A 13,435-nucleotide genomic window follows, 5' to 3' on the forward strand; every position below is an offset into this window, starting at 1 on the left:
TCTTACAGCTTTCCTGGTGAAGTGGATCCATTAAACTTCTATGTGGGTACATGGGCTCTGAGCACTGGTGAAGCTGGCAAGATGACAAATGGAGAGTGAAGATGAGACGCCCTCAGGAATCTTGGGAACAGCTAGATGGATGCAGCAAAGCAGAAAGGATAGCAGCCAGTAAAACAGTGTGTAGGAGGAGAGAAACAAACTAAGTCTTGAGTAAAAATCCAAAGACACAATTGTGTGTCCTAATGGGCCTTAAAAGGCCTTGGGAGTTGATGTCACACAATGGTCAACCTGCAAAGCCTGACGTGGAATACAACAGAGGGCAGTCGTTCGAGATGAAGGAAGAAGAGCCAGGGCCTGAGATAAGTGTGTAACACTATGCAACTATAAGACTCTGTGTGCTGCCCTACAGATTCCGTGTACATGGTCATGAGACTTTACAGATGACCTAGCACCTCTCCTGACTTGTCTGCTTTAGAAAATATTTGTACCCCCATAAAATTAGATTAATGGAAAACATTTTCTTAGAACTCTGTTTTTCCTCCCAAAAGTGGATAAATCAGTTGACAACTGGGCGTATCCATGTTTGTCATCCAACACGACCTCTCTGATTGCACAGTATAGGGCTGTGTAGAGACACACCTCAACTGTTAACACCCAGCTTTCTTTTTCTGCATACATTTTTGAAAATGAAAAGATGATTGTAAAATAGTTTTTTTGTTACTCCTATTGCCATACTGATAGATCCTAATAGTTTTTTTTAATCTGTTTATTAAAATTGAAAAAGGGGAACGTCTCCACACCTAATGGACACAAAAGTTATACAGTGACAAGGAAGAATAGACTAATGGTTGGGAAGAAAGGGCAAGAAAAGGGGAAGGAAATATTAAGTGGTTTGTCATAAATAGGGTTGAGCGACTTTTACTTTTTTAGGATCGAGTCGGGTTTCGTGAAATCGGCCGATTATTGTGAAAAGTCGGTGATCCGACTGAAACACGAAACCCAATGCAAGTCAATGGGGATATATATTTTTTTTTTTCTCTCTCTCTCTCTCTCTCTCTCTCTCCTCGGACAGTGTAAATCGCTACATTCCTCGGACAGTGTAAATTGCTAAATCCAAAATGGTAAGATGGCGGTTATACCCCCACCCCCTGTGACGCCGCAGAAAGCAAGACGAGACGTATGTCATCACGCTGCCCACACTCCTTCATTGGCTGAAAAATGGCGGTTAAAGCGTCATATCAAACGCGACTTTGGCGCGAAGATCGCCGACCGCATGGCCGATCCCACACTGGGATTGGCTCGGGTTTCACGAAACCCGACTTTGCCGAAAGTCGGCGACTTATGAAATTGACCGATCCGTTTCGCTCAACCCTAGTCATAAACCATTAAGACAAACAAATAAATTGAGCGATAAGCTAAATCATATAGTACACATGTAAACTCAATACAGCTGAGACCACTAAGGCAAAAGGGACCGACGAGTTGTGCATAAGAAGTAATCTGAGACCAGAAATCTACAGACCCAGGGGAAACCCAGAAATGTCAATCAGGTTGAGATCCATGATGACTATATTTCCTCATAGATCTTATCTAATTGAATTTGACAAATATAGATAGATGATAAATACACATATCTATATATAATTTATATATACTGTGGAGTTTTTTTGGCATCTGAGTTTAAAATGGATTATCGTTACACAATGATTATAGGGATTGTATTACAGGAATCATTACATCAAACCCTGTCCATTTCCCCTATTCTATACGGCGTATGAGCCTAGACATAGTAATACTATTTGTAGACATTTTATCTTGCTTAAGCAGAAAACTAATTTTCTAATTTAGTACATTTCTTTATCTTACTTTTATCATATATTGTGTGATTGATTTAACTCTTGTGTACAGTGGAAACCTACAGTATAATAATATAAAGAAATAATACAATTAGTTGAATAATACCTGTAATAAGAGGTCCCTATGGTCATACAATTAAAACTTTGCACCTGTTTTTTGTCTAGTTTTGTGTGTTCTTCATTTTCTTTTGTTTGTTTTGTGACGCTAGTCACTACTCAAGGACATACTATGAGGCAGAAGAGACAGACGTTCCAGAGCCAATACCAACTGAGTACACAGATAACCAAGGGAAAAGACAAAGTCTTAAGTCAGGTCACAGTCCAGGGTCAATAACAAGTGATAGCGGATCAAATGCCAAATGACAAGACAAAGGTATAGTCAGAACATAATCCAAAGGGTCAGGCAACAGAAGATCAGAACTCAGAGCAACAGAATCAGGCCGGGGTCACACTTTTGTGTGCAATGCGAGAAACTCACGCGAGTCTCTCTCATCAATGCCCAACACTGCCGCCGGCACTCGCTCGGGACCTGGGCATTCAGCTGCATGTATTTCTATGCAGCTGGATGCTTCGGTCCCAAGTGCCGGCGGCAGTGCCGGGTATTGATGCGCAAGTTTCTCGCATTGCACACGCAAGTGTGACCCAGGCCTCAGGCTAACACTCACCAAGAAGCACAAACTACATCTGGCAGGGATCAGTGGCAGACAGCTCAGTTAAGAAGCTGGGCATTCACCAGAACACCGAACACCTGTAGAAAGTCTCGCAACTCCCAGTAACAGATTGGACAGCTGAGCTGTCAATCAAAGCAACGGCAGCTCAGCAAGCCCATCACAGGACTGGACAGCCAAGCTGTCAATGAAGTCAGACAACTCAGTAAGACAGTTTCCATAGAACAGCATAGCAATCACTCAGTGAGCTCAGGAATCGTGACATGTTTGTACCCAATTCATCATTCTGTTTGCTCTTTTTTAGCCTATTTTATATGTACTCACCTATTTATTTATGTTTCTGCTTTGAGGGCAGAGTTCAGCGATTCCAGATGTTTTCGCCTGAGTCAAGAATTGCCACTTTTTAACATGTTGCAAAAAGTGATGCAACTCCTCTCCAGTCCCCACCTGGTATATTTTGGAGTATGCCAGTATTTTAGTACCATTTTGGAGTCAAAAAGTCACAAAAACAGTTCAAGATAGAAAAATGACTTTATCTTTACTCTGCGCCAAATTTATGAATCACATGCACCATTTTGAAGAATTTGGAACCCAAAAACGGCAACTACGGTAATACCACTAGCTAAAAATAAAATGCGACTTACAAACACCCTCAAATAATGAATCAAAGCCTGTATGTTTTCCTTACAGTCTTTTGCAGAAACTGCTCACATTGTAGTTATTGATATCAGTACAGTACTAATAAATGATAAAAATAAACCCAATACAATAAAGCAAATCATCAAAAAGGACATACTGTAGTAGCAGCAGTCAAACTGGGCTTTAATTCTCTGTCAGATTGCCATTTCATTTTTTAGCCAGTCATTAATTTTGTGAATACTTCTGTTAAGAATCAGCATTTTAATAAGTAACCAATGATATTAATTAACCCTTTGATTTTACATCTTTGATTTTTATATTTCATCTCTATTAAACTTGGGTATATTTTTATAATACTCTGCTACAAATTGCTGTGAATTGTGTCTTCTTTCAGGACATCATGTAGATAACAGAGATGAGTGGATCAATCCACGGATGATCATATTGGGGATAGCTTTGGAGGACCTCCCCGATGTTCTACTGGGCCCTACCAATTACCCTACCACGGATAAACGGATGCACGTCCTAGTTCCACTGGACCTTCAATTAAAAACAATCCTATATTCCGATTAAGTCACTGAATAACCTCAGAGCTCCTCAAGATACGCAAATTTGGAGATTGTAATCAATGTTTAGGCCTCCAGGTTGTAAAGACCCTAATTTGGAGATCCACCTCAATTCTTTCTGCTTTAACATCAAGATACGGTCTCCACCTCTCCTAAGTGGTGGTACCCCATCTATCACCCTAAATCTCAGTTGGCTCACAGTATGTCTATTATTGCAAAAATGTTTAGGGACTGGCAACTCCACCATTTTATTTCGAATTGTGCTCTTGTGTTTACCAATGCGTATCTTAACCTCCTTTGTTGTCTCGCCAACATAAACCAGCCCACATGGGCACACTAACATGTAGACCACAAAATTAGACAAACATGTATATCTGCCTTTAATTTTGATTTCTTTCCCTGTATGGGGATGGTAAAAAACCTCCCCTTTTATCATATTACCACAACATGCACAACCAAGACAGGGAAAATGTCCTTGTCTCGGAGGAGCCAAAGTACTTTGTATAGTGGTCTTACAGGAGCCCACATCAGAGTGTACCAACCTGTCCTTAAAATTGCGTCCATGTTTATAGGAAAAGACAGGGGGGCGTGAAAATTCGGCTACATTTGGAAGACCTTTATTTAATAGATGCCAATGCCTTCTCACAATCCCACTAATCTGGTTACTGGCAGTATTGAATGTAGAGACAAATGGTATACGCTTATCAGCACTTTTAGTTCTCTTATTGCTAAATTGTTGTCGTGTCCCACTCAAGATTTTACTCTTATATGTCATCACATCATTATCAGGGTAACCCCTATCCAGAAACTTACTGCACATATCATCCAATCTCGGGTCTAACAGGGTGTCATCAGACACTATTCTTCTTACCCTAAGTAACTGGCTCCACGGTAAGGACTCAACCATCTTCCTAGGGTGATGGCTATCAAAATGTAACAAGCTGTTTCTGACGGTCTCCTTAACAAAAAGATCCGTCATCAGAACAGATCCCTCCTTGTACACCATTGTATCCAAGAATTGGACCCGCTCCGATGAGTATGTCAAGGTAAAGTTTAATTCAGGGAAAATACCGTTGAGTTCACCCTGGAATTCCAACAGCTCTATCTCATTGCCATCCCACACAACAAAGATGTCGTCGATGTAGCGCCACCAAGCCCGGACGTGGGACCAAAACTTAGAACTGTACACATGCCGGTCCTCGAGTACCGCCATATAGATGTTAGCATATGTGGGGGCCACATTGGACCCCATGGCGGTACCCCTGCGCTGCAGGTAGTAAACATCCCCAAAGAGGAAATAATTCCTCCTGAGGATGAACTCCAGCAGCGAGAGGACCAGCTGTGCACAATCCCATCCCACATCCGAGCCCGAAAGCGCCACACCGACGGCATCCAGTCCCCTAGAGTGTTCAATGGAAGTATACAGCGAGACAACATCGAAGGATGCCAATATAGTATCAGCAGTCACAGACAGGTGTTCAATCTTTTTCAAAAAATCACTGGTATCCTGTACATATGATTTGGCAGCCATAGCAAACCCACGCAAAATTTTGTCCAAAAAGATGGCCACCTTATTGAAAATAGAGCCCCTGCCAGACACTATAGGGCGCCCTGGTGGATTATAATAATCCTTGTGGATTTTGGGTAGCACATATATTAGTGGTCTGACAGGGCATTCCACAATAAGGAACTCAGATAGCTTCAGGTCAATGAGGCCCTCACGAAGGGCATCACTGACCAAAGACCGTAATTCCTCTTGAAAACAGGCCGTGGGGTCATAAGACAATTTACAATAGACATCTTCATCAGTTAGCTGTCGCATAATCTCCGCCTTATATTTATTAGTATCCATCACCACCACCGCCCCACCTTTATCGGCGGCCTTGATGGTGATTGCAGTATTACTGGAAAGATTGTCAATTGCCTTCTTCTCATCAGATGTCAAATTAGGCTGACCACGATACCTAAACTTCTTTTTAAGGTTTCCAACATCTCTCTCGACTAACTGTATGTAGGCCTCTACAAAATGATTATCGACGGGAGGCTGAAATTTACTCTTATTGTACAGACCCACCCCTTGCAGAGAATAGCCCGTTACAGTATCATCTACCATGCTATCTCTATCTTTCTTATCAGAAAAAAATGAAGCAAGACGACATCTCCTGAAAAATGAAAATAAATCCACTTCCACATTAAACCAATCAGGTCCATTTGTTGGACAGAACGACAGTCCCTTCTCCAACACTCTTACTTCTAATTCAGTCAATACAACAGATGAGATATTTACCACCAATGTCTTTTCAATTAGTTGTTGGTCCCCCGTTTCTCCTCTATATTCTTCATCCTCGATGTGGTATTGCGTGTCAGTCTCTGATTCTGCGGCGGTCTTTTTCCTTTTGTGTTTCCTGCCTCCTCTCCGGCTCCTTCTCTTTGAATAGCATTTTCGGCAGGGCCTCTCCCTAAAAAATGCGTTGAAGAAGACGTGCCTGCATTGGTATCGTCCGCGGAGTCTGATTCACCTGTAGTGAAGCCGAATTGTTGGTTCCTTTCCACCATGCGCTTTTTTCTCCTAGTCTGGAAAGAATTCCTATTCTTCCTGTTTTTAAAAGAAGATGGTTGCTGTCCCATTTGCCAGGAGAAGACACGGCCGTTTTTGTAATCTTCCGTGTCACGGAACCATTTAGTTCTTTTAGTACCCTCGATATCTCTCCGAAATTTCAATAGGGTCTCTTCCAATAAATTTTTGCAGGAACTTAAATCTTGCACCGTCAATTGTACAGCTAACTGCTGCTCCAAGTCAGCAATGTTCTTTTGAATAGTCACTGCTTCCAATTGTAGATACTCGATGTTAAGGAGCATCAGGTCAAAGCAGAACTTATTAGTTATAGACTCAAACTTAGTGCAAAACTGCGCATTGTCCGCCATCAATGTAGGGCGCAAATGGGGTCGCAACCCCCGAGGTATCCTCCGTGCTTTATAGTATTCAATTAATGTTGTAGCATGCAGTTCAAATGAGATCAATCTCCTTTTCTCATTCTCGTATCTCCTTCTCAACATATCAGTTGAGGGAGTGCTCAAAAATGCAGCACTAGTCTGCGGGCCTGAGATTATCCTTCTGGCGTCATCGTCAGTATAGGAAAAAGTAGTGGCAACGTCCAGTTCATCCATTTCTGGACTCAAAGTGGTTTCTACCATCATGGATCCGGTGCACGCCTGCCAAGGTCCAAACACAGTCTATATAAAGGGTAGCTGGCCAACAGCACACGGATAAACGGATGCACGTCCTAGTTCCACTGGACCCTCAATTAAAAACAATCCTATATTCCGATTAAGTCACTGAATAACCTCAGAGCTCCTCAAGATACGCAAATTTGGAGATTGTAATCAATGTTTAGGCCTCCAGGTTGTAAATACCCTAATTTGGAGATCCACCTCAATTCTTTCTGCTTTATCATCAAGATACGGTCTCCACCTCTCCTAAGTGGTGGTACCCCATCTATCACCCTAAATCTCAGTTGGCTCACAGTATGTCTATTATTGCAAAAATGTTTAGGGACTGGCAACTCCACCATTTTATTTCGAATTGTGCTCTTGTGTTTACCAATGCGTATCTTAACCTCCTTTGTTGTCTCGCCAACATAAACCAGCCCACATGGGCACACTAACATGTAGACCACAAAATTAGACAAACATGTATATCTGCCTTTAATTTTGATTTCTTTCCCTGTATGGGGATGGTAAAAAACCTCCCCTTTTATCATATTACCACAACATGCACAACCAAGACAGGGAAAATGTCCTTGTCTCGGAGGAGCCAAAGTACTTTGTATAGTGGTCTTACAGGAGCCCACATCAGAGTGTACCAACCTGTCCTTAAAATTGCGTCCACGTTTATAGGAAAAGACAGGGGGGCGTGAAAATTCGGCTACATTTGGAAGACCTTTATTTAATAGATGCCAGTGCCTTCTCACAATCCCACTAATCTGGTTACTGGCAGTATTGAATGTAGAGACAAATGGTATACGCTTATCAGCACTTTTAGTTCTCTTATTGCTAAATTGTTGTCGTGTCCACTGGGTCCAGTGGAACTAGGACGTGCATCCGTTTATCCGTGTGCTGTTGGCCAGCTACCCTTTATATAGACTCCCCGATGTTCTAATCTTAGCAGGGGATGTCGAAGGAAGATAGAAGGGGAGTTGGAGAGGGACCTTTCTCCAATCTCAAACTAAGAAGTACAAAGATGCCTCCAGGAGGTGACCTGGGGAGTATTGATATTTTTCTTCAATTGGTAACTAATGAGATCTGTAAAATTAATCCTAAACTAGAAGCCACAAGACCTAATCTACCTCTATGTGAGAAAAGAGCCCTTGAGAATTTGAGTAATAACAAACAGATTGTCCTGAAATCCTCGGACAAGGGTGGAAATACGGTGGTAATGGATAGGAGTAATTATATTTTGATGTGTAACTCCATTCTCTCTGATAAGGGGACTTATGAAATACTCACTAGGGATCCAACCAAAGAATACAATATGGGACTCTTGACAATTTTGGCAGAAGCTTTCCAGTCTAAACTTATTTCAAATACTTATTTCCAAAAACGAATATGATTTCATGCTACCAAAATGGCCAGTGGTGGCAACTTTCTATGCTCTGCCTAAATTTCATAAGGGCATCGATCCCTTGAAGGGACGACCAATTGTCTCAGGGATCGGTGTCCTTTGTCAGAATTCCAGTATCTGTATTGATAAAATACTAAGACCTTTTGTGTTGGCCCTTCCCTCTTACTTAAGGGATACTATGGACTTGATTAATAAACTGGAAGGTATTGTGGTTGAACCAGGCACCATACTAGCCTCGATAGATGTCGAGGCTTTGTACAGTAGCATTAGACACAGAGAAGGCTTGAGAGCGGTTAACTACTTTCTGAAAGGTAGAGGGCTACATTTGAGTCTGCATAACTTATTTGTAGAGAGTCTTTTGGAATTCATATTGTCTTATTCAATGGCAAATATTTCCACCAGATCAGGGGCACTGTGATGGGGAATCCATGTGCCCCCATGTACGCTAATTTTCTCCTGGGCTGGTGGGAGGATACAATGATCTTTAGGGACGAGGATGTCGTTTGGTGTCCCCAGATATTGTTCTGGGGTAGATACATAGACGACATCCTCGTCCTCTGGTCAGGAGATAAGAAGTCTCTTGAGAAATTCGTAAAGTACCTCAATTCTAATGATATCGGTTTGTTTTTTACCTCAGAGATGGGAAGGAATCGGATTACGTTTTTGGACATTAATATTTCAGTCGAGCAAGATGGCTCGCTTAGAACCTCCCTGTTCCGGAAGCCAACCTCAAGTAACAGCCTCTTGAGGAGGGAGAGTCACCATCCCCCCCTTAAGCGAGGTATCCCCAGGAGACAGTTCATGAGGTTGAGGAGGAACTGCTCCAGCTGGGGCGATTTTGAATCTCAGTCAAAGGATCTTAGTGGACGGTTCAGAAATAGGGGCTATCCAAAGGACATTATTGATTCGGCACATACATACACAAAGAGAGTGAATAGGCCATCTCTGCTCACTCTGAAATTGAAAGAGGAATCGGACCCAATGATAAGACTCATTGGCACTTACAATGACCAGTCTAGGAGAGTCATGGATATCCTGAGTAAACACTGTGCAATTTTGAAAATGGACCCAGATATCTGTGACTTTGTCTCCCCAAGACCATCGGTCGCATATAGGAAAGGGAAATCTATTAAAGATCGTGTAGTACAGAGCCATCTGGATCCTCCTAAAAGAGAGGGTACATAGTTGCAAAGTAGGTCCCTAGGTACTTTTAGGTGTGGACGTTGTAGCTTTTGTCAATTTGTTTGTCCCTCTAAAACCTTCTCTAGCTCTCACACAAAAAGAAGTTATACCATGAAATATTTTGCCAACTGTAAAACTACGGGGGTAGGTTACCTCTGTTCATGTACTTGCCCTATGGAATATGTGGGGAAGACGAAATGGGAGCTACGTGTCAGGATCAGCGTGCATTTGGGTGATATTAGACATGGGAGGGACACCCCTTTGGCGAGACATGTGAATCAAAAACATGGGGACGACAATAGTCAGATTTCCTTTCGAGTTATTGAGAAAGTTGAACCCGCAGTAAGGCAAGGAGATTAAGATCACAAAATAATCCAGCGAGAAACACGGTGGATTTTTTGGTTAGAATCTCTTAGCCCTAATGGGCTTAAAGAACAACTGAGCTTTTCTAGCTTTATTTAACAATATGGTCACAGACAGGTCCAGATAATGCTGTAAATATAGGCTCAGTTTGAGCCATGGAAAAATTGTTGCAATTATTATTATTGTTTTGATGTTTTTGTCTAATGTTGTCTTGATTTTACACTTCTTTAATTGTCCTGGTATTCTATATATTGTTGTATTATTAATAAGATGGTTCCCGCCCCCTTTAATACTGGTGGTCCACAGGAGAAATTCGGTATTTATATTATTTAGCTTTGTAAAATATTGTATCTCTTTCCCTTTCTAAAACCCCTTCCCCTTGTTGAATTATTTGTCATCTCTCTAGCTTTGCGCTATATGCGCTTTATTTTTTTTTCTCTCAGCTCTGCTATTTAGCAGAGACAGGACCTTCTAGGGGCGGTGCCAACAGTCATGTGACCACTGTGCAGCGCATATTGCGGTCCAGGTATCCATCCAGCATGTTGAGCGGCGGAATTGTTGACACTACCCGATGTGGGCGGTGTCAGGAGTCACATGACTGCGGTGGAATGCAGCTTGCGTTCCATGCACTTACCCAGCATTCATGGCGGTGGAAGTGATGACACTACCTAAGGATGGCGCGTACTATAAAAATTTGGCGCCGATACCAGGACTCTGCCGCACACAGCATTGACAACGGCCAGAGGGAAGATTGAAGCCCTCAACTTTAAGTCCCCTGATGAACCCTTATATCCTAAGGGGAAAATGCATTGGGCAATAGAGAGAGCTGAACAATGACTGATAAGTACCACAATTTGGTGGAAACTTCCTTTGAAACTTGCGAGATGAGACCATTGATTTATTTGTGATATTTCTGGATATAACTTTCAGTACCCTGCTGTTTTCTTTTTGTCTTGCAATTATAGCATATGATTACTTGATGGGCATTATGTAATATGATTATTGAAATACGTCATCTGCTACTGCCTGATCGGTCATCCATAATAGGTCATTTGATAAAAATGTGTATGGGCATTGTGCAATTGAGATATGAAATGCGGCATTTAACACTGCTAGATTAGGTATTCATTAATAGATATACAGGTCATCTGACAAAAAATGTGTACGTTACAAAACTATCTGAAATTTAGGGGTACTGTGTAATAGGAATAGAGGCTTGATTCTACCACTTAAAGCTGTAATATTGCCATCAGCACTACAGACTTTGACCCTATTATTAGACATAGGACATTTTTTCAGCTAAAAATCTTTGGTCCCTAATTGTAGTTTAAAATATTGTTATTAGTATTACAGACTTTGGCCCTATCATTTGATACAGGTCATCTTTCTGCTACCCATTTTTCCTTTTTTTTTGCTACCCATTTTTTGGTTGCAATATTTCTCCTGGTACTACGAGATAATTTTCACATTGGGTATTTCTTTGTATGTGTGTGTATTTTTTGTTTATATTTAGCGTAAGATTTTTAGAGTCCACGAGGGCCTTTAGGGCTGCCAACATTGAGCAGGGGCGCCATTGTGTCAACAAATTAGGGTGCCAACCTCCACTGGTAGGAAGGCTAAGTCTAGGGTCATTCTAGGGAAAGATTAGCCCTAGTTAAGTTATCACTCCACTGCTACATAAATTTGTTTATTTTTACACTCTTTGGATAATTACTATTATGTGATATACATTTTTAAATATATTAAAATAAAGGTTAATTTTTAGAGGTCTAGGGTTTTTTGTTTTTCTTTTGGTTTGTAAAAGTAGTAAGAACTCTACTATTTTTAATGAAGGTTTTTGTTACTTTTCTGGCAGCCCTGCTGCTATCTGCCAGCCACCCAGTCGTTTTCTTCCTGCCTTCTCTGGCCTCTTCACTATAGACCAGAACTTCATGTTGCGATCAGGCCTTGGGGCTCACGGTGACCCATAAGGTCACAAATGGGACAAGGGGGATGTCGGATGGCACAATGCAGTGATGTCATTGTGCCATCCAGCTCCCACTGCTGTACTAGACAGAAGAGGAGGCAGTGGCAGAGCTGGGTGGGGAGCCTCGATTAGGTGAATACAGTATAAGGTTTTTTTTCCTTATATTGGCTTACTAATTAGTGGGGGACATTACAAGAGGGCAGGGGCTGGCTGGCAATTTTCAGCCTGGGGGGCAATCACAAGGCAGTGGCCCTCGAGTTGCGGTGGCCCTCCTTTTCCCTGCTTTTATCTGGCCATTGCATTAAAGTAGCAGAGATAACAGACTTTAAAAACAGGCTGGTACACAGATATGGGAACTGAACAGAGCTTGCTGCATAGATATGGGAGCAGAATCGAGCTTACTCCAGAGATATGGGAACAGAACGGAGCTTACTACAGAGATATGTGAGCAGAACAGAGCTTACTACAGAGATATGGGAGCAGAACAGAGGTTACTATAGAGATATGGGAGCAGAACCAAACTTACTAGATTCAGAGATATGGGAGCCGAACCGAGCTTACTGCAAAGATATGGGAGCAGAACCGAGCTTACTACAGAGATATGGGAGCAGAACCAAGCTTACTGCAGGAATATGGGAGCAGGACCGAGCTTACTGCAGAGATATGGGAGCAGAACGGGGCTTACAACAGAGATATGGCAGCAGAAACGAGCTTACTACAGAGATAAGGGAGCAGAACCAAGCTTACTACAGAGATAGGGGAACAGAACCGAGCTTACTACAGAGATATGGGAGTAGAAACGAGCTTACTACAGAGATATGGGAACAGAACCGAGCTTACTACAAAGATATGGGAGCAGAACCGAGCTTACTGCAAAGATATGGGAGCAGAACCAAGCTTACTAGAGAGATATGGGAGCAGAACCAAGCTTAGTGCAGAGAAATGGGAGCAGAACCGAGCTTACTGCAGAGATATGGGAACAGAATCGAGCTTACTACAGAGATATGGGAGCTGTTATGAGCTTGCGGTTTAGGAGCAACATGGGACGTGCTCTGGAGGAGGTGGTACCTGTACAGACCGCAGTTCCTGAGCTTAACACAACACTAGAAGTAGCCGTGGGATGTTCCTGTCACTCCCTAGACACCTCTTCACAGCCGGAGGACTAACTACTCCTAAAGATAGAAACAGGAAAGCTATCTTGCCTCAGAGAAAATCCCCAAAGGATAGGACAGCCCCCCACAAATATTGACTGTGAGTGGAGAGGGAAATGACATATGCAGAATGAAACCAGGATGTAGCAAAGGAGGCCAGTCTAGCTAGATAGATAGAACAGGACATAATACTGTGCGGTCAGTATTAAAAATTAGAAAAATCCACCACAGAGTTTACAAAAATCTCCACACCTGACTAAAGGTGTGGAGGGTAAATCTGCTTCCCAGAGCTCCCAGCTTAACTGAATAAATCCATACTGACAAGCTGGACTAGAAAAAACATAGAAAGTGCAGAAAGATTAAGTCCACAACAAGTGGACTGCAAAAGAACAAAGCAAGGACTTATCTTTGCTGAACTGGTCA

Source organism: Ranitomeya variabilis, chromosome 2, assembly GCF_051348905.1.
Source record: "Ranitomeya variabilis isolate aRanVar5 chromosome 2, aRanVar5.hap1, whole genome shotgun sequence".
NCBI lineage: Eukaryota > Metazoa > Chordata > Amphibia > Anura > Dendrobatidae > Ranitomeya > Ranitomeya variabilis.